This window comes from Halichoeres trimaculatus, unplaced genomic scaffold, assembly GCF_033239565.1.
Source record: "Halichoeres trimaculatus isolate MK-OKI-2021-1 unplaced genomic scaffold, fHalTri1.1 fHalTri1_scaffold_6, whole genome shotgun sequence".
Taxonomy (NCBI): Eukaryota; Metazoa; Chordata; class Actinopteri; order Labriformes; family Labridae; genus Halichoeres; species Halichoeres trimaculatus.
This window is the reverse complement of record NW_027437184.1, coordinates 9,322,306-9,345,182: the sequence shown is the minus strand read 5'-3', so window position 1 is coordinate 9,345,182 and position 22,877 is coordinate 9,322,306. Positions and strand designations below refer to the sequence as shown.

The 22,877-nt window shown below is 39.4% G+C and overlaps 1 long non-coding RNA gene across 1 annotated transcript in view; it reads left to right on the top strand.

Moving 5' to 3' along the window:
* The window catches only part of LOC141791263 (uncharacterized), an 82,078-nt gene that overhangs the window by 31,919 nt on the left and 27,282 nt on the right, over window positions 1–22,877 (top strand). The window contains exon 2 of the long non-coding RNA XR_012598309.1: window positions 1,610–1,692. This is a non-coding gene — a long non-coding RNA (uncharacterized LOC141791263). The remainder of the gene's footprint in view (window positions 1–1,609; window positions 1,693–22,877) is intronic.

Genomic DNA, 22,877 nt, shown 5'->3' with positions numbered 1-22,877 from the left:
TTAAGTAGCCAGTTATATTTAGTGTAATGTTGGTGAATCCTGGTTATATCCTACCAGTGCCAATCTTCCAGAGCCCACATTATTGTCAGAAAGCCTAAGGGACCTTCTGACAATAATGGGGTAAAGGGCCTTCTGGCTAACAGGCCTCCTGAGTTTCTGACTAACAAGCCTTCTGATTTTCAGACAAATGGGCTCCCGATTTTCTGACAAACAGATCATATTATTTTCTGACTAAAAGGCCTAATTTTTCAGCTAATGGGACCTCTGATTTTTTTGGGTAACGGGCCTTCTGACTGATGGAGAATAGGACAGACCAACTTCAACTTCACCAAGCAGAGTAACCTCACTCTTCATTTTATTGATAGACTCTAAAGTTTGAACAGACCAGAATAACAGCTGACTGTGGGTTGAAATGGACATTATCAGAAACAGCTTAGCCCATGTTTTAGCTTTTAGCTCATGTTTTATCCTGTGCTCTATCACTCTCCAGTTTAGCTTTCTTTTGCTCTAACTTCCTTTTTCTGTCTGACAGTTAGGCTCCAGTGTCTTTGAAATCAAAATTGACTATGGATACTGAGAAATAGCATTGAGAAATATCCAATTTAGGCACTGAAAACCTCATCTTAAAATGGTCAGGTAAATTCTTTGAAATCCTTGTTGCCTGGAAAAAATGAAAAGAGGACAATGTTCCACTTTTATTGGCTCTGACTTCTTTTTCTTGAACTTTTTTTTTTTTTTTTTTTTTTACCATTGCTTTCTTGTGATGGAGGCAGGTCCATCCGTAATTTGACGACCGCTATCTTTTGGCTTCTTAACGCCACCTCAGAAACTAATATGTGATGCCATCCATGTTTTGCAGTCTAAGGTCAAAAAGCACCATGCATTTGTCCACATGTCCTTGGGAAGCTCAGCTTGTTTGTCCATCAATAAAAAGTCAACCCATAGACTGGATAAAACATGGACGTAGTCTCCCCAATGTCACCCGTCTGTTTCTGAAACGGAAAATGAAGCAGCTATAGCGGCCATATTGGTAGTGGCAGGGGCTTCGCCTACAGCCATAGGGCGCCTGTCCGTCACATGGCCCTGAGCTGTGCCTCTGATTGGGCGATCTTGCGATCTTAATATCCTCTGAACGGCCGAGTTTGGAATAAATTCACCCCCTTACAGTGGGTGCCGTTAGTGAAATTAGCGATTCAGACAGGAGACGTTTTTTGAACCAGGCTGTAAATAGGTTAATTTCTGCTTTGAAAACTGCTTTTTTTGGCTTGGTGTCTATGTGACTTCCAGTACTTCCGGAGCCAGCCTCAAGTTGACACTCAAGAAACAGCAGATTTTAGCACTTCCACATTGTCTCATATTCTTAGACCGGAGGTTGCCTCTTGAATCAACCACATCTCAAAGGATTGTGCTCCAAATTCAACTCACATGCTCAGAATTGAACATCATTTCAGCACGAATTACATACACACACTCTCACACACACACTGCTCCACCTCAGGCTCACATCCTCTCTTAAAAAAAAAAAAAAAAAAAAAAGTGATGTATGTGTTTTTCAAAAGGACATGCTGGTGAAACTCAACATGCCTCCTCTCTTGTCTTTCCTTCTCAGACTGAAGGTATTCAGGAGGGAGAGGACAACGTCGCCCCGCTGGACAATTTACTGCCCTTCTCTGGGAATTCCACATGATCCAGGTATGGGAAAAAGCCTGCGCTGTGAACTCAGCCTGGCAGTTTTATCTTGATCGGTAGATAAAACACTATGTGCTGCTTTAAAGACGTACAGGGAGAGTCTTTAGCGAGAAGCACTTTAGCTCCTTCTCACGTTCTGGCTTCTGATAGAAAGATCTTACGAACAGTGCGTCATTAAAAAGGCCAATAAAAGTGCACTGAGGTCTGCAGCTTCTTCTGAAGACTCCTCTTTAAAACGTCACACTTGTGGGGAAATAAAAGCCTTTATATCAACTCGTCAGTCATAATGTCTTAAATACCAAACTCCTGCTCTGTGAGGGAACATCAGGTGTTTACATGACTTAGGATTAGAAAAATTTTGTTATTCATGAGGAAGAAGCCACATGAGTAGAAGATATTTTTTGAAATTGTCCTTTAATTACAAGTTTTTCATGGATTAAATTTGTGAGAAAGAGTTTCAAACATTCTTAAAATGACAGGAAGCTGTTTTTCATTTTAAAAACAAGTAAAAATAGAGTAAAATATATAGAATGGAATAAAACTTTATACCTTTAGGGAAATTTTTCTGTGGACTCAGTGCTGAAATCATTCTGCCATAATAATACATTTTAGTTTTACAGCACTTTTCAAAAACCCAAAGACACTTTACAATTGTTAAAATCAATACAAGCAATAGAAAGAAAAAAAAAAGGTAAACAAAACAAATCAACAGTGTAATCACAAATTGAAAGCTAGCTTTAAAAGGTGAGTTTACACAGGCATTGGCCACATTAAGCCAAAATATTTAGATCATTTAGGAAAAAACAAAAGAAAAAACTTCCTGGAGCAGCTAGTTTCTTCCTTCTTCCTTCCTTTCTTTCTCATTCTTTCCCATGCCGCTCACTCGTTCACTAAGCCAGACACACAGACACAGGTATGGATTAGCACAGGTATACACACTGTTCACACACACACAGGCACACAGTAGCCTGACCCAGCAGCCCCTGTTAAAGAGGAGTCAGGGAGGAGGAGGAGGAGTAGGACGATGAACTCCTGGGACTCTGGTTATCCTCAGTCAGGAAGGAGAGTTTTCCCACAGCAGCGCACGCAAACGTCTTCACATGACTTTTCGTGTTACTCGGCGTTTAGCTCTCCAGTCTCTCCTCCTCCTTCTCCTCCTTCTCCTCTCTTATCTGATGATGTAGCCTCAATAAAAAGTGACCTCTGTGGTGATCATCGTAAAGAACAATCCCCGTCCTCAAACTGGGGAACAGAATGTTTTCTCACTTTGTCAGTCTGAGCTTGATACTTCACAACAAATTAAGTTTAAAAGTTTTAAAAAGGTACAAAAAGATTAACACGTGACCATCTTAAATCTGTTTATTGGTTTACAGTTTAATACAAGTGCCAACTTTTGAAGTCTATTTTATAGTCTTAAAAAAACTGAAGCTGGGTCTCTATTTCTGAACTCCTTTTTGGATTTAAAGTTTTCATTTCTAATGTACAGAAAAGGTTGTAAACATGCTCATGTTTGCTGTGTACTAATTTGCTTTGTTAAATGTGTGTGTGCGTGCGTGTGTGTGTGTGTGTGTGTGTGTGTGTGTGTGTGTGTGTGTGTGTGTGTGTGTGTGTGTGTGTGTGTGTGTGTGTGTGTGTGTGTAGTTCCTGATACTTCTGGAGCATACCTACTAGGGTTGGGAAAAAGTTTTTTAAAAATCAATCAATTGGGATTTTTTGTTTGACAATATCAAAATTGGGATTCTTTGTCCCCAAAACTTTTTTTTTTTCAAATTCAAATTCTTCATATCAGTATTTTTTTTATAAACTGGATTGGAAAAGAGTTACCACTTTTCTCCAGCAGAGAGAATAGTGATGTGCATTTTATGGGAAAATATGTCTCCTGATATGTTATCATCATCATCATTTAACTTTTTCACAAGGGCTTAGTGTCAAAAAAGCAAACTAAAAATTGTAAAAATCTTAAATATCGAAGAATTGCAATTTAAATCAAATCAGCACCCCAAAAATCGTAATAGAATCAAATTGCGAGAATAGCATATCGTCCCAGCCCTGATACCTACTCATGATTTCTGCGGGAGTCTCCTGCTTTTCTTCAAAATTTTCTCATTGATACTGTAACAGACTGGATAATGGGAATGTGTTGCTGTTAAAATGAGCTGTTTTATGTTGGAGAATTACAAAGTTCAGTGAATGTAACACTCGTGATGGGCGGTTCAGCAGGAAAAAGGTACTGAGTGATCAAATGAACAGTTAACATCAACATGTAGATTAAATCAGTTTCACAGATGCTACAATACCAACTAAAGGCTTGTTCATAAGTACTGTGTAGGTTACATGTGCTTAACATGGTTAGGCGCCGCCCTGTTGGCTATGGCTGCCTTTTAGCAGCAGCTCTCTCTTCTTTGCCCGTTTCTTGTATTATCATTATTTTTTTTATCTCTTTTTCATAATCTTTGTATTGGAGTGGATCATTACTTTGTATGGCTTATTTGTTGGTCATGGACACCAAACATTTTGTGGCCTCAGTGATATTTTTACTACTTTTTCTCCTGTGTTTGTCTGGAGATCCTACATTTAACCATGGCTGCATTGTTTACATGTGAACTCAGCTGTTAGCAGCCTGTAGCATGTCATTGCTAACTGGTGCAAGGCCTGATGTCTTCCCACAAGGTGAAGAGGAGGTGGTGAGGACGACGTGCTGGTTGTCAGGTGTGAGCTAAGAAGTGACGACATCAACCTGTCCTTCCATCCATTGTTATTGGAAACGTAAGATCTATCTCCAATAAGATGGATGAGCTAGCTGTGCTAACCCAGCAACAGAGGGAATACCAGAGGCAGAGTAGCATCATGCTATTCACAGAGCTAACATCAGACACCAACACCACATTGGAAGAGCTTCACCTGCTGTAAGCAGACAGGATCCAGGAGACAGAGACTGAACAGACTGCTGAAGAAGCTCAGTCTTGGACCCTGTGGAGGTGGAGGCTGGCTGACTGGACAATGATGGACAAGCTGTCATCATCTATTCTCTTATTGACCTATAAGGACACCTACCACCTTGTAATTAGTTCATGTATTAAAAATGACAATGTAGAAATTCTCCATTCTGTTGCTGATGGGCTTGTTTGTTTGAGCAGCTCACAAAGAAACACCGCTGTAAAAGCCTTTGCACACTGACTCCTTTTGTTTTCACCTTAAATAAATACAGGTTAAAAAAGCACAATCCCATGTTATGTCAATTATGTTTGCACACCCATCCCAAAACTTTTGTCCATCAATATTACTTTCACAACAAGTCAATTTTTTGTACGCTTGCCCAGCTTGGTTCCAGGGTTGTTTGACCATTCAGAGACCTTGTGGGCTACTCGCAACATCACATTTTCTGTTATTTCAGACTATGTTTAGATGATGAATGAAAACTTGTGTGTCTGTGTCAAGATTCAGTGATTCAGTGAAACTTTCTGAAATTGAAGAATCATTGAGGTGTTTTGTTACTCATGAAGGAATCTTTTGTCCGAGAAGGTTTGACTTATTCCATTTGTCTAGCTTTAAATATAATCGTTCTTCCAGTCAAATAAAGAAAAAGACATTTAAGCACAATAATTACACATAAACATGGGTAAACAACATTAGTGAAGGTGAGTAAACCAATTAAAGTAACTTGTGTTTACTCTTTACTTTCTTCCCCAATCTGCCCACCTTCTCACGTTGGTCTGTCTCTTAGTTAAACTCTTCCTTCCTCAGTCTGTGCGCCCGTGGTTGAGATCATCAGACATCTTCCATCTACTCTTGATGTCAAGAGATAGTGAACATATGGTATACACTCAGTAAAACAGGCATATGTGACTTTGTTTTTAGACTTTATTGATTCTGTGTGTGTGGGTGTGCGTATGCCATTACAAACATTTTTCTTTAAAAAGTAAAACCAGTATTTGATCAGTGTTGAACTTTAGAGAGCTGCTGTTTTTGGACTGAGGCTGCCAGCCGAATAATCTCCACATATTCAGCAGAGCAGTGGAAATGAGGTGCCTTGTGATGCATTAAAACCTCAAATATCAGAAAAATACTGGATTTTAAGGGACCATTGAGTCATACCTTAAATTTAATGACTCCTATGTCATGTGCATTGGTCACGCTGAATGAGGTCATACAGAAATACTTTCTGCTAGATCACATCTTTCCCCTCTTTTACTGTCTGAAATTCCTTTGCTTCCTCTTAAGTTCAGTGCAGCTTTTGTTGACGAATTTCCTCTTGAGTTTACCTTTAAACCAAGCATCAGGCTTTAAAACAGCAACCACCTAAAATAAAAGTTTGAAAAAAAAGTTTCCTAGTGCTCAAAGTGGTGAAGATGACTTCGTGGAGGATCATCCACTGTCTGGATCTGATGTCTATTTTGATAAACTTCCATCTCCATCCATCCCCAAATGTTCTTACTGTGATTTAGATCAGGGGAACACGCAGGATGGTCCCAAAGAGTGAGATGATTCCTCTGGAAGAAGTCCTTTGTTAGGCAGGCATTGTGAACTGCAGTGTTGCTCTATTGAAAAACCCAGTAATTACCACACAGACCAGGGTCCTTAGTCATGAAGGAGGCCCCCGACAATATCTCCACGTGGTCAGCTGCCTTTTGGCGCCCCTGACCAACCTGAGGCTCTTTTGTTCCATTGAGGGTTAAAGCCCCCAAATCATGATGATTTTTTCTCCTCCTCAGAGAACAAAACTTTCTTCCACCTTTCAATGTCCTACATTTGGTGCCCTCTAGAGGTGGGAGGATTGATCCACATAGCGATTATTTCAATACCAACGATGGTTTTGAAATTGAATTTATACCAGTGTAAAAAGATCGAAGACTCTAGTTTATTTTTTTCTCCTGACTGCTGTGGTTTTATAAAAGTGGCGACCTGACTGTGTCTGTCTGTATAAGTGCCGTTGTGTGTCACAGCGCTCCCCCCTCCCCCATTCTGGTTTTTGATGACACCATCACGTGGCTCAGCAGCACCAAGGAAACAGGCAAGCAGACTCCAAAAAAAGAAGTCTGTTTTAATCTTCATTTTTTTACCATTCATTTGGTGTGATTATTCTTTACACTTTATTATTTTCAAAAAATGAGAGCAATAATGGGTGGACTTTTATTTATTTTTTGTATTGTAGTCTTCAACTCTGTACCTCAAAAACGATTTTGTTTTAGTTTTACCTTAAAGTGATAATTTTTTGCACTTTATTTTATCAAGAAAAGAATTCCACATAATGTTTTGGGAATTTTCATTTATTTATTTATTTATTTTTTACTGTTGTATTGTGTCGGGACATAAATGTTTATTATGACACTAAAGTAATTTATAGCCACCTTTAAACTTTACCCCAAAAATCACAAAAACACCTTAAGGTCAGCAGTTTGATGATGCATCAACCTTAAATATTAAAAAAGTATTGGTCTCAGTGCTTTGATATTGCATCAACACCAAAATTCCCAGTATTGCCCATCTCTAGTGCCCTGTGAAAAAGTCCTAACAGGTGACTTTGTGGCGTTGAAGAAGCCTTGAAGATGTTTTTTGTTCTTAAAGCCCTTCCCTCTTTGATGCTATTTGATGGTTATTGGGCCTAATTATGTGATCTGACGTCTCATTTATGCTCTTTACTGTCTCCTAGAGTTGGAAGTACAAATGAACTTTGGCCTCGTTGACAAATTCTTTACATCATTCTTCAGACCTGCTTTTTATGTATCATCTAAAACTGGATACTTTATTAGTTCAAGAAATTTAGAATAAGGATTTAGGATATTCTGATTAGCCTGTACATGAGTTTTACTGCTGAACACAACTTATTTATTTATGGATGAACTGGTTACATGTTGTCTGATATTTGGTCCTGCTCTATGAGTGAAATGATTTCGTATTTAATGAAAGCATAAAAGTAAAGAAATAAAGGACGAAAATAGGTTTATGAAGAGAGACCCATGAGCTGTAAAAGTTTGGCATCACTACACAGGAAACATAAGAAATAAAGAAGCCAGGAAGCCTTTTGAATTGCAGCACATGCTTTGAATGCTGAACCAAACCGTTGCTGTTTTCGTCCAATGTTTTACTGACAAACGTAGCTCTGTAAAAAAACCTTTAACTGCCATTAAATTCAGGAGAAAACAACAATAAATCACTCCTGAAGCTGCAGTGAAGCTGAACAATGCAAGAGATTGTAACTTTCCACCAATGCTCATTTGGTTAAAGCTGCCAATTATCCTAAGTCGGTACCTGAAGTGAGTAAGAGGATGACCAGATTTGGTTTAAAATAACAGATATGTTCTCACATCTCTGGAATTTTTTACAGTCACACCCACAGAATCATTACAGGTTGACAATTATCGTGCGGTGGGCATCCAACATGGCCGCCACATTGTTAGGCCTCGGGTTGACCCCAGGTTTATAAATTAAAGCGTAAAGTTTGTGTTCAGGTCCACAGAGAAGCATTAATGTTCTGAAAACATGAGGTTTAGAAACGCTAACGAGAAGAAGAAAAGCCGCAGACTGGAGCCACTGATGGTGGGAGGAGGGTGTGTCAGGTGAGAGCCTTTCTCAGGTAGGTCTGCCCAAACATGACGGCTTGTTTACCTGTCAGGTTGTTACTTTTGTCTGGGCCTCCCACGGGAGACAAAAGAGACGAGGCTTTAGCTCCTCTGCGATGAGGACCACCAGTGAAGTGTGTGTGTGTCTTTTTGTGTGTCTGCACATCCGTGTTCATCTCTACGTGTGTTACAAACTCTCACGTGTTCCAGTGCGAGTTGTGTTGTAGCTACACATGCGCACTGTGCAGTTGTGTTCTTCCATGCATGCGCGTGTGTTTGCACATGCGTGTGTGTGACCCTGAGCGCCTGTTGTGTTTGTTTCTGGGCGGGTTTGTGTACAAATGCAAACATGTGTGACTAATTCGTTTTCGGGAGCAGCAGACAATGCTCACAGTAGACGGCTGAGGAATTGGGTTGAGGGTGAGAGGTGTGTGTTTGTGTGTATGGGTGTGTGTTTCTTTGTGTCTGTCTAAATATGCGAGGGTATTTGTGTGTTGTAATTTGAGCGCTGTCATTCAAACAGGAGTCTTCCCATTGGCTTACTGTTGGCTTACAGTATACAGTGTCAAACCTGATGGATGTGATGTTTGGATGCTTGATTCAACTGTTTGCCATAAGAGCAGAAAACTGTCAGCTCACTGTTCTGTGCATTAATTACATGAAGCAAACAGGACAAACCTTTGACAGTTAATCAGATACAGTAAAACTAAATTCAGGGTCCTCAAAGGGAAAGTTGTTTTGAAATCTAAAATAGAAACTAGCAGCGATCTGAAGTAACACTTTAACAGAACTCAAACATCAGCTCATTAACAAATCATAAGACTCATTGGCACATCTTCCATTACCAGTCATTCAGAAATTCAATGGACATGGACTGCAATTAATATTTAAAGAGATTTAGCCCAGTCTGAGGACCCTGAATCTTCTCTGAGAGGGAAAAAGTGAGAAAGCTTAGAGGGTTAGAGTCAGGGTCAAATGTTAGGTACGTGTCAGACATTTTTTTCTGTGCCTAAGAAAAGATTGCTTGAGAGATTTTTTTTTCTCCCATGGTTCTCAGAGCTGTCGGTACAAGATGAGTTGAATCAAAAATAAAATTGACACATAACTAAAATTTATAATTGCAAATACCTCAATAACCTCATTCCTGTGGTGCATAGTGGTCTCTACGGTGGATGGCTATTGCGCTCTGATGCTCCACTCCATTGAGCTTATTTTGGTGGTCAGACTTTGTAACTGCAAGTAAATTTTTTCTGACTCCCAGAAAGCTACACTTGTGGACTGCTGCTAGAATATCCAGCCAATCTTTCTATTTAACTGATTAAAAAATAAATAAATAAATAAATAAACAAAATAAAATATAATAATAACAATAATAATAACAACAATAATAATAATAATAATAATAATAATAATAATAATAATAATAATAATAATAATAATAATAATGATAATCTTAGTGATGTTATTCAATTTTTATTGGACATTTTGTTTCAAGTAAGCAGTCAACTTGTAAATTATGATTAATTACGTGTCCAATGAAAAGGACATCATGAAGACAAAAATGGACTTTAAATTGAAAAAGGAAACAATACAACTTTTCTGTGTCCATCAGGATTACTTTCTGTGAAGAAACCACTTAAGTTGACTCCTCTTTCCTCTTCTGTTGTGTTGTGGAGAATGCATTTGTGTTGTTGCTTTTGTAAATGGTCTCACACCAGCCACCGTAAAAATGTAATAAAAATTGAAAACCAATAAAACACTTAAAGGAAAAAAAAACTCTTACACAGGTGTTCACAATTCATGCAATAGACGGTAAATAAAAGACAACTTTTTTCACCTTGAATACATTATGAGTGCGTTTTATTCAAGGTGTATTCATTAAATGCCAGAGTTTGTTGAAACAGACGGCCTCTCTCCTCTGTGAAGTGAATGGTTAGCTGTCACTCATAAGTCAGTATGAAGCCAGGGGGGAGAGAAATAAAGAGACCAGTCGACAAAGGTGATCAAAAGTAGGACAAGGAAACAACTGAGTCAGAGGTATAAAACGTTTTTTCAAGGAAGTGGTTGACAAAGGGGAAAAGATAAAAACGACTGCCAGACAATGCTAAAAAATATATAGACAAAGTGTCTGAAGATGGCAAAATGTGAAAACATCTCAGTATGACTCTGAGAATCACATTAAAACTTTGCCAATCAGCAGACCTATCTTCCATTTGAAAGCCTGGGTTTATCCCACTTGAATGTGATCATTTAATTTTAAAAGACAGATAGTGTATTTTTTTTTTAATTACTACAAACTGAAATTCATTTTTATAAATTTTTATTAATTTCTATTTATTCAATTTCAAAATAATCATTTCAAATTTAACTACATTTTTTATTGATAATGTGCTCTTTAAATTATCTGGACAAAGTTTTCATTCATCCTTTAAAGCTTTTTTTTTTTTTAATGGTATTCCTGCTCATCAGAGGGTTGAGTTACCATGGAAGAATAAAAGTGTGTGTCACTGTAAGCAAAGTAGAAAAAGTAAAAAAACAACAACAAAAGTATCAGATAATATCAGAAAATCAATTCAATATGATTTTTGTTACATGTTTTATTTTAGTGAACACTTAAAAAAAAGTGATTAATGAAAAACTTGAACACACTGAAACATTGAGAGGGGCTAGAAATCAATTTAAAAGACATTAAGAAGATGACACACAAAGGCTAAACACCAACGCACAAAGGAAGCACAGACTGTTCTCAGCATCACTACGGTAACCAAATGCACCTCCACTTGTTACACTTCAGGAACACTCAGGAGGTCGGTACCGGACGATCTGAGCATGTCAGAGACAGTGAAGTGTCAAATTATGTTTATTTAGCTTGATTCAAACCTTAGCTTCATTCATTTTAAAACTCAAATATTATTATTATTATTATTATTATTATTATTATTATTATTATTATTATTATTATTATTATGAAATTCTTGTTTTAAATTATCAGAGCCTTATCATTAAAAATATAAGGAAAAAAAAAGACAACAAAAACAAATCACACAATGCCCTTTTTTTTTGCATGTAAAATACATTTATAAAAAATCGATCTTCACAACTAGGCTGCACACAGCCAGTCTAAATAACCCCGTGTGATGATTGATTAACCATCACAGAATGTGTCATCAAAAGGAGCCATTTTTTTTGTCTAATTCCTCACTTGTATCTTTTTGGTTGATGTTTGCGAGGTTTATAAACCGACACTATCGAGCATTGTCCAGCATCTTCCACCATTTGCTGCTTCGATGTCGGTTGTTCTTCGGGGCGCCATCCATCGCTCGCACTCCAGGTGTTTATCATCGCTGGATCAGTAAAAGCTCTGAAACAACACTGAGATCACCTCAGGACTCTAAAAACTCTCCTTTAAAAGCCGACTAATAAAAAAAGCTCATCAGCGAGGCAGGGTGACCCCACCTGTCCAACAACAGGAGGAACTCTGGCACACTGAGACTTTACGAGACTTTACTCTAGATTAATAAAGAATGATGTAAACGTGCTACAGTCAGGATTTAGAGACTGTTTTAGGGTGAAGTTGAAATGACAGGCATATTTGTGCTTCTAGGGCAATAGCTTGTGATAAAAGTACATTTTTTTATGTTTTTCATTAAACATAGGTTAAAATTATCCGTGACCATCGTAAAAGTTCTTGTTTTTGCCTATCGAAGTGAAATTTCTGAAGGCTTTAAGGTGAAATTCACGTCAAACTGACTTCTAAGTGTGATTCTGCTCTTGAACTGATAAGATTAAGCTCTTTGCTCTCTGAATTGTGACCACCTTGAGTCCATTTTTTAGCCTTTCTGTCTAACCGTGTACCTTACAGCTTTAGCCCCAGTCTTCTGTGTGTGTGTGTTTTGTGTGTTTGACAGAGTGTCTACCTGTGTGGCAGAAGGTAAGCCAGGTAATCTCTGTTTGTCTCAGTCTGAGGGCTATAATGCTGTGACTCATTCCTCCAGCGGCTGGGCTTAGACCAAAAGCACTCCATCTATCACAGAACCCAACAGTCGCCACTGTCATTTACCCAGTTAATCCCTGAATGCCAAATTAATATGTTAAGTATAGGTGTGATTAAATGATGTGAAAGATCGACTGTAGACTCTGGATGTTTAGTCAGTGTTCTCATCTTTATCGCTGTTATCCCACAGGCTTCGGCTCTTTCTTTCATGCCGCGCTGTGTGGGCGATGCTGCGGTGTCTTTTCTTCTTGGAATTTGTTGATGAGACGTGGCTCTTTATTCTCTCAGTCCTGATAGTTGTTGTTGGCAACTCCAACAATGTAGTTTGTCTTCTGTTTAATCTCAACAAAGTGCTCGCTGCGCAGCACCGAGCTTTAACCCTTTGCCTGTTTCTAGCTGCATATTTTAGTCTCTCTTCCTCCTCTGCTGCTTTCTGTGTTTGTGCCTCGGTTTTACGGTATCATTGGAGGCTTAAACTGGAGGGAAACTATAAAATGTGTAACTTCCTGTGCGGCCATCAACACCAAGCAAACAGGAATATAATACTGAATGCAACATCAAACAGCTCTTGAGTCCATTTTAACAAGGTGGCGTAATTCTCGTGTCTTGATTTGGAAATGAAATAAAGTTGAGTCTTTCACAACACTGACAAGCTTATAGTCGCCTATCTTCTATGTAGCAAGCGCTGTGGTGAGCCAACTTGAAGAATTACAGTGTTTCAATTTTGTAAAACACAAGATTACTTTTGATTTATCAAATGAGCCACCTTTGAGGGTTTCTTTTTAAGTTAAATGTTTCTTTTAAAGGAGCGGTGAGTACTATCTGGAAAAGCTAGTGTTTTTCCGGGACTACTCCATTTCCCATGAGCACTTGCACCCACTGTTATAAGGACATCACTCTTGACAAGGTGTGTGTTTGTTTTGGAAATGAATGGAGATCAGATCTTCTTTTTAACTCTACTTTTCTTTTTACAAGACTTTTTACTGGATACAACGCTAAGAGGTAAGGTATTTATCAACAGTTATGTAGCACTTTGGTAGTTTTGTGCGTGAACGGGTAAAATATTTTAATGGATGGTGAACTGAACCACTCAGTTTTAACTCATGAACGGGAGCAAAGTTCACACCTGAGGCAGTGAAGAGTTGCTAACAATGATAAGAGGAGTTGCAGAGAGGTGACGGTTTGGTGTGGTTACTGTCACAAACACTTTAGTCCTACTTTGATGTTATACTCCCTTTCAGCAGACTGTCTGCTACAATTTGGTGTTAGTTGCGGGTTTGTACGATTATTTGTTACCTGACTGTGTTGAAAATTATGATGACCCAGTTCATATCTCATATTCCGGATCTTAGTATCAAAAAATTGCCAGGATCTGGATCTTACTTTCACATCCATCAGAAATGATCAGGACCTTGTCTTGTATTGTTTTGCAAAGCAATCCGACCATTTATGGTGGAGTTATACACACATATGGTGAAAACGGCCCTATCTCACAATGATAAAGAATCCTTTAAAAAAGTCCTGCATCCAGACAGTGATCCGGATCACCTCCAAAATTTAATCACTTCTTCCTTATCCCATTTTGAACACTTCCTAAAAATGTCATCAAGATCCATTGGTAAATTTTTGACTTATGTTGTTCAAGGAGAGGGCTTAGAGGTCAGGGTCTAGGATCTTATATTTGTTCTTAGCTACTTATAGTTATTCATAAATTAGAAGCATTTTTCATTCAAAGTTAATGGAGTCTTTCTCAATTTTTCTTTTGTTACCGTAATCGTAAAACTTGAACCACAAATCCAATGCTGTGTCCTGCACTTGATGTGGTGACCATCCTTACAGAGCACCTCCTCTCCTGGTCACCAACTCCCATATGTCTCTCTCTTTTCATATCTCTTCTTACATCTTCCTCCCAGCCCCCAAAAAACACTCCTCCACCCCCTCCTCTTGTTTCATAAAACCAGCTGCTGCTGCTCTCTCTTGGGTTATTGAGCACTGAAAAAGAAGAAGCTCAATCCACACTTATAACACAGAGACAGTTAGAGATTTGAGCAGGGAAATAAAATATATATTTGAGGAGAGAGGATATAATATAATAATGGGGGCAAAATGTGAAAAAGAGAGGAGTCATGAAGACTCAGAGAGGTTTTTCAGGTTGCAGGGGGGTCTGTGGAAGCTGTCAGGCTTTGATCTGGCCTACACGTTGTGTGTTAGTGTGTGTTTGTGTGTCTGGCCTGTGAGTGAGGCTCATGGCCAGAGGCCAGGGCTGCAGGATTAGAGAGCAGGCACAGAAAACAGAGAAACTACCTCTCTTCAGGGTTGTCTATTTGTTGTAACAAAGGTAAATGTAAAATCTGAAACAGAGACTTTAAAATCTTTAAATCAGATCCATTATGTCGTCAAAGACTCAGACTTATCCTGTGCTTTTAAACCTTCAATGTAGTTATGTTTTTGCAGTGTTGACTTCACCAAGTTTCAACAAAAATCTTTACAGATTTTTATTTTTCATAATGACAGTGTAATTTTTTTCTCTTTCAAATTTTCTACAAAATTATTGATAATTTAAAAACTTAAACAACATAAATGAGACAAATAAGTGTTTGGTGTATTTTGAAAACCTTGGCTTCTATTGAACAAAATGTGCCTCAAATATGCAATTTGTGGTCACAGATTTTCAATAACTGACTGAGACGACTGGAATTGTGCTTCAGTTTCAAAGTCCCGTTGTTAATACATGAGCTTTAAGTTTAAAAGAAGGTCTATTTTTTGTTTGTATAAAAGAGGAATGAGCTGTAAGTAGTTTACTTAACCTGATTAATGCTGCTTAATCCTAGAAACTGCAGAACTGTGGAGGAGCTGGATTTAGTCAGAGAAATCATCCTGGTGTCATGACAGTCTGGGGTGTGAAGTTAGGTAAGAGGAAGTCATTTAGCAGGAATGCTTGGCAGGTTGATTGAGGAATGCTTCTGGTTGCATCATGGGAAATTTAGGGATTGTATAATTTAGACTGAAGTTAAAATCCAGAGTATAACAAAAACAAAATATATATATATATATATATATATATATATATATATATATATATATATATATATATATATATATATATATATATATATATATATATATATATATATATATATATATATATATATATATATATATATATATATATAAAAACCTTGAATTGCAGGCCACAGCCAAAAAACATTCAGTGGGATGCTAACACACAAAGATAATACTGACTCCCACCTGTCAGCTCCCTATACAGGTACCAACCAAAATGTTTAGCACATAAGTGTAAATAAATCTTTAAACTAATATAAATGGTTGTTACGCGCCTTTGGCTGCCTTTTGCAGGAGCTCTCTCTTCTCTGGCCATTTCTTATAATTTTTTTGCCTCTTTTTCGTAATCTTCATATTTGGAGTGGATCATTACTTTGTATGGCTCATTTGTTGGTCAAGGACACCAAACTTTTTGTGGCTTCAGTGATATTTTTACTACTTTTTCTCTTGTGTTTGTCTGGAGATCCTACATGTAACCATGGCTGCATTGTTTACATGTGAACTCAGCTGTTAGCAGCCTGTAGCATGTCAATGCTAACTGGTGCAAGGCCTGGTGTTTCCCCACAAGGTGAGAAGAAGGAGGTGAGGATGACGTGCTGGTTCTCAGGTGTGAGCTAAGAAGTGACAACATGGACCTGTCCTTCCATCCATCGTTATTGGGAACGTAAGATCTATCTCCAATAAGATGGATGAGCTAGCCATGCTAACCCAGCACCAGGGGAATACCAGAAGGCAGAGTAGCATCATGCTATTCACAGACATGGCTAACGGAGCTAACATCAGACATCAAAACCACACTGGAAGAGCTTCACCTGCTGTGAGCAGACAGGATCCAGGAGACAGACACTGAACAGACTGCTGAAGAAGCTCAGTCCTGGACCCTGTGGAGGTGGAGGCTGGCTGAACTGGACAATGATGGACAAACTGTCATCATCTATTTCCTTATGGAGCTTTTTGCACTTTCTGTACACTTTCTTACTTTTGTTTTCTTGATTGCTGCTGTGACTTCAATTTCGTTGTACTTGTTACAATGACAATAAAGTTCTATTCTATTCTATTCTATTCTATTCTTTTCTATTTTATTCTATTCTATTCTATTCTAAATGATCAATTTAACATATTTAAATCAATATATTTGATAAATTTATTCTTAACAACGATCTAAACTAAAGATGTCTGAAATGATCTGAGTATCAGAAGGAAGTTAAAATGTAGACAAAAGACTGATGAATAGGCAGCAGTCTGTGCTATAATTAGCTCCTCCAGGTGTGTATTTTTCCACTCAAAACACACACACACACACACGCACACACACACACACACACACACACACACACACACACACACACACACACACACACACACACACACACACACACACACACACACACGTCTTGTTCTTCCGGCCTGTTCAGAGGGTCTTACCTTTGCTCTGTTTTAATCAGGTAGAGTAGTGCTTCAGTAATCCACTCTCTGCATCCTTGCTGTGGTGGTTTTGTGTGTGTGTTAGTGTGTGTGCGTGAGAGAGAGTGTATGCAAGCCTGCTCGTCAGACTCAGGTCTTGTAGAGATTGAAGTGGCCTTGAGGTCAAAGGTCAGATAAACACAGCTGGCTCCCTCTCCTCCTGGCTGGCTCAGGAAAGCTGTTTTCTCCTTTTTTTTCCTCCTCTCTGTCTCTTCTTCGCATTTTATCTCCTCCCTTGTTTTTCCGTGTCAGTCTTTTTCGTCTCACCTCTGTCCGTCTTGTGATCTTTCCCTCTGCCTCTTTCTCTTCTTCCCTTCTGTTACGCAACTTCTTTTTTTGCATTTTCCCCTTTTCCTTCTCTAATCCTTTATGTCTATTTTCTGTCATCTCTCTTCCTAGCCCTCTGTCCTCCTTTCTTCTTTTTCTTCACTCTTTTGATTGCTCTTTATCTTATCTTTCATCAACCCATTTGTCCTTTCATTCTTGTGTCTCCTCAGACTCTCCTGTTTCCTTTCTACTCTTTGCTAGCATCCTTCTCACCCTCTATCTCTCCCTCCCTGTTTTTCTGTCTGTTACGTCTGCTCAGGGAGGAATGCTCTCTTGGTGCCCAGATCCATCCACATTGTTGTCAATAAATCAGCCTCTTCTGTCTTTTGTGTTTCTCTCTTACCTTTTGATCTTTGACCTTTTCTGAAGGTTGTCTAAACTATAAAGTTGAAACTATGTGGACGTCTGAACACAGCACAAGATTTTATTGGTTGAGCTTCTTCACTACGAATTGGTGCGTATGAATCTGGTGATAAATAGCCTCCACTCCTCCCTCAGCTAACATTTCAATGAATTTACATGTCCAAGACTTTTCCTGGAGCATCCCACAGAAAATTGGTGATGCCAAAATTGTAGCCATTGTGGAAAAATAAATTTGAAGTCACAACAAGGTTCAAGGGGAGGGGCAGTGGTAAGTGCTGATGCCTCACAGCAAGAAGGTCACCAGTTTGAATCCAGGTTTGAGCAAGGTGGACCTTATTGTGTGGCGCATAGACTGTATAATTAATAGATGTTGTCTCCCTGACGTCACCCACTCGTTTCTGGAATGGATTTTTGAAGCAGATCGGCTACCGCGGCCACATTGGAAGTGGCGGGGGCTTTGAGTACAGCCACTGAGCTGTCAGTCACGTGAGCTTAGCTGTGCCTCTGATTGGGTGAGCTTGCGATCTAGATATCCTCCAAACTGCCGGGTTAGAAAAAAGATTGAACCCTGTGTGTGCGGACAGTGAAATTAGCGATTCAGACAGGAGACGTTTTTGAACCAAGCTACTTTAATTTCTGCTTTGAAAACAGCTTTTTTTGGCTTGGTGTGTATGTGACTTCCGGTATTTCTGAAGCCAGCCTCAAGCGACACTCGAGAAACAGCAGATTTTAGCACTTCCATATTGTCTCATATTCTTAGACCAGAGGTTGCTGCTTGATGTGGAGTTAGCATGTTCTTCCTTGTTCTCCCTGGCTTCCCCACACAATCCAAAAGCATGCTTATCAGGTTAAATGGTAAGAGGTTATCTGTGCATCATCCTGTATCAACTTGTGATAGACTGGCAGTGAATGAATGGAATAATTAAATCAATAATCTTAATGCTGGAGTTGGTAATGTGACTCCTTGATTGGTAGAAAGAATCGTCACTATACAACAGCAGCAGCTGTATTTCTCCTTGCTGCATGCAGCGGTCTCTGAAAAGCCATGTGGCAATCACAAAGAAGACAAATTGCTGGATGTCTTCCATTGTTGCTCTTTGTTTTCTGTGTCGTGTTTTTCTTCTTGGTTAGATAAATTTTATTAGTAGGGCTTGAAGATGCTAAGATCTGTTTTAATTGCACTCCCTCACCACCTTGTGGCCTGGAGTCTCCACACACTGTCTTGTATTACTTTAAGCGAGGCGTGTGTTTGTTTTAAAATTAAATGGAGATCAGATCAAAACAAATTTTCTTTGTTCAAGACAAATTTTTACTGGATACAACGCACAGAGCTAAGGAATTCTCAGTACAGTTTCGTAGCACTATGGTTTGAAATGTGACATCAAGCAAATGTTGTAGCAGCCGGCTACATGTTAGCGACATTGGCAGCCTGGTGCTCTGATGTATCTGTAGGCTAACATCACAACAAGTAATCACTGTTAGTTTGTTAGTAGTTTAGTAGCCGTTTATAGTGCAGCTGGTAGCCCGGTGCTCCAAGACATGTCCATAATGTGTAATGTTAGTAAATCCTGGTTGGCTATGTCCTGCCAGTCATCTACCAAACAGAGCTAACGTAACTTCAGTCTTCATTTTATTGATAGACTCTCAAGTTTGAACAGACCACTGCAGGATAACTGCTGACTGTGGGTTGGAATGAACATTATCACAAACAGCTTAGCCTTTGTATCACTCTCCCATAATGCTTTCTTCTGCTTTTCTGTCAATTTTCTGTCCGACAGTTAGTGCTCCTGTGTCCACTATCACGACAAAATTAGTCATAGAAATTGTTTTCAGCAGAGAAAACACAGATCTCTGTGTTTTGTCTCTTCTCACTACTGAACTTCGTCAGCTGGCGTGGTGTTGTCATAGAGACCTAAACGTGCCATAAATCAATTCGGTCCTGAATGACCTGTCCTAGTAGCTAAGAAGTAGCAATTTAAAATAACCTGTAACCAGTAATATTGGCGCTAATAATCTCATTTTAAAGTGTGGATTATGATCAGGCATATATCTAGAAGGAAGACTTTTTCAAGATAACTTTCGAACTCCTCACAGCCCCTTTAGATCCCGACCAATATATTTCTAGAGTGACTAAAATGACTGTAACCCTGTCATACGACTCTTAATTTGTAACGTTCACTTCTTCTTCCTCTTCTTCTTCTTGAAAGACTTAAAGTGGATGTTTAACCTCTTTCAGTACTGGCCTTTCTTTAACCCTCAGTCCAAGGTCACTCTGACACTGTTCTACTTCCAAGCAAACACATTCTCATTCCCTAAAATAGATTATACTCCATTCCCACAAAGCTTTGCTCTCCGACTGAGACGACTCCTGGAGCACAAGATCCACAGCACATCAAAGTCTTCTTTTGAGGGTTTCCACTTCAGTCATGAAGATTAGGATGTCACAGGATAAGATTTATGAGTTTTGCAGTTTGTACATTAGCATCAAAAATACCTGCTCTTCCATTTCTCTGTTCATGTGTGAGTTTCTGTGTCATCTGACCCACACTGGGGAGTATTTCAGCTCTAGTGGAGTTTATGGGGCTGAATCCAGTTATCCCCTCCTGTATCTTCTTGCACTGTCTTTACAGACACCTCCCCCAGCTGATGCTGCCACAAAAACATGAGAAAGTGTCTTCCTCAGTTTTGTCAGTTGCTCGGTCTCAATCCGTCACCGCTCCCTCCTTGAAGTGTTGGGTTTAAGTTGTACATCAACGAATATCCCGGAGTAGCCTCAGCTGGCAGATGAAATGAGGTGTTACTTCAGGATGTTCGGGCTGTTTTCACAGCTCGATTGGAGGATCAGAGGGTTTGAGAATGCAGGGTTAGATTGTAGGTTGGGGTGAAAATTGGGAAGGAGGGGAAAGTGTAAATCTTCCTCCTCCCTTTGTAAACAGCATGGAGGTGCCCTTGAGCTTCCCAGCTGCTCAGAGGTCACCGATGTACAGTAGTAGATTTATTGCAGCAGAGCAGGTTAAAGGTGGTTCATAATTTCAGCATAATCGACTGAAACACGTGCAGATGGGTTGATTGTCTCTGACATTGCTGCAGCAGGTGTGCACTTGTTCTTCCTCTGGGCGTATTCATCATTGGATGTAATAACTTGCTCTTCTTTTGTCTGCTTTCCAAACCTCTCTGTTGTTTTTAACCCGCACAGGATGTGTCACATTTTATTTTTCTCCTCTTTGTCGGTGCCAAAGGGCATTTCTCCGACACACATTCTTGATTTCACAGCCTCCTCGTCTTGGCTCTGATTGCATCGTTGTATGCAGATGACAACACTGTCCAGAAACACAGATGGAATAATTCATGTGTCACCCCTCCCCTTCCTACAGCTACAACTAGCCTCACACTTCCATTACTGATCGTCTCCAACCAGCTCTACCTGCTTAATATGAAAACTGGCCCGCTGCAAGGTAGGCTGGGACACTTTGCATCGCATGCAAAGGAGTTGGTCGGCTCCTGACAAGAGGCCACAGCTGCCAAACAAGAGACGGCTTCATCATTGTCTTCATGTTACAGATGGATGGGAGCGCTGACAGACAGGCAGAATAAATTGGCAGGCGTATCAAGGACAGACGAGCTTACATTTCAGTGCTCCTCTCCCCTTTTTTTTCTTCTCGGTCTCATTCTTTTAGTGTCAAGGTGCATTTTTATTCAAATGCAGAGAGGATGAGAGACCGTTGGCAGGGTGCACGTGTTTTGTTAAGGTGATTTAATGCAAAGCATCTGCGTGTATCAGTTTGCCTGTGTATACAAAAGATCGCCCTCTGCATAACTGAGCTGTGGTGTGGGTGGAGAGCTGATGTGCACAAAGGACACAGTCCGGAATAAAATGGATGTTTATATTGCAATTGTGAACCATATATGCACGACAAGATACAAATATTATCATAAAAAGACAACTCCCATGTTCACAGCAAAACAATCCCTTAAACTTAAAGCTTAAACTTCAGGGATGTTTTTAATTTTGGGGGTCCCTGTTCCACGTAAGCAGTAGTAAAAAAAAAAAAAAAAGCCATGCTCTATCACCTCACATTTATGGGAAAGTCAATGTCAGTTTTGTCAAATTTTGTATCTGATGGCCAAAACTTTATGTAGTCTAACAAAACAAACCTAAACCCGTGCAGCCACGCTTAAAGGATCCACATTTTTCTGCAGACGCGAGCTGAAACATCAGCTCACACCGCGCTCTCCTCACATCAGTCCCTGATCTCTCTGTGCTTTCAGATGTTTTACTTTAAGATCGTGCTCTTGCAGAAAAAAACGTGACTGCACCTGTGTTTGTTCACCTTGTTGGCCCAGTTTTTCATTTTAATCCACTTCCTTCTCCCGACTGTCTGCTTGTGGAACATGTCGGCTTGATAACTGCAAACACACCAAGTTCAGTCATTATTCTGCAAGGAATACACAGCTCATCAAAGTCTGAAGACTTGCATCTAAAGAAGGTTCTAGGTAGAGTTTCAAAATGCAAAAGGAAGAAATAGGTGTGAGACCCGAAAAACTGAGTAGACAATCTATTGAAAGCGGCAATGAAATTGAAATAGTATGTTCATCAGCTGTTGGAAAGTTTAAACCCACAGCCTTTAAAAAACATTTTCATCATCATCATTTTCTGTCAGGTAATTACTCTGTCATTACCATAGACTGTATATAGAGTGGACAGCGTGGCTCTGCCATTTACCATCGTACGGTTTTGAAGCCAAAATACCCCGTCGAAAGCGCAGCCATTGAAGCAGTTGTGCAGCCAGAGTCTGCGCAGTAGAGACTGTGAGGGATTCTCGGAGAATCGGAGTGGAGCTGGGTGACAAAAATATTATTATCTTTTTCTTTCAAGAGTCTAATCACTTCTTGACTCTACCTCCTGACGTATTTTATAATCCCAGAAGAAAAACACACAAGAATGGCAGCTGTCAATCATCATTGAATGTGAAGTTAAACCTCGTTTTTAACCTCTTATAACTAATAAAAACAAAACTTTCAGAAAAAAAGGACTTGAATATAAGGCAGCCAAATGTTATCTTCAAATTACCACAACGGACGTAAGAAACATTTCTATGAGGTGTATTAATTTTTTTCAAGTTTGACCACAGCCCATCTGGAATGACTGGAGAGAAAGATTTTTTTTAACCTATACTGCAGCCAGCCACTAGGGGGAGCAGTTTTTGTGGCGAACTCACTTCGAGCCGAGCAAGATGACATCCAATTTTTTTCACAGTCTATCGTCATAACCTCCTGATGGCAAAGGCTAAAAAGCTTTCTCTCTTTGAATGTAGTCTGTTGTGGCTGCATAACCAAGGCCTCTCACAACACGCCATTGCTGTTGAGGTTGGGCGCAGTAAGACAGTCATTTTGAATTTCTTCAAAGATGCTGAGGG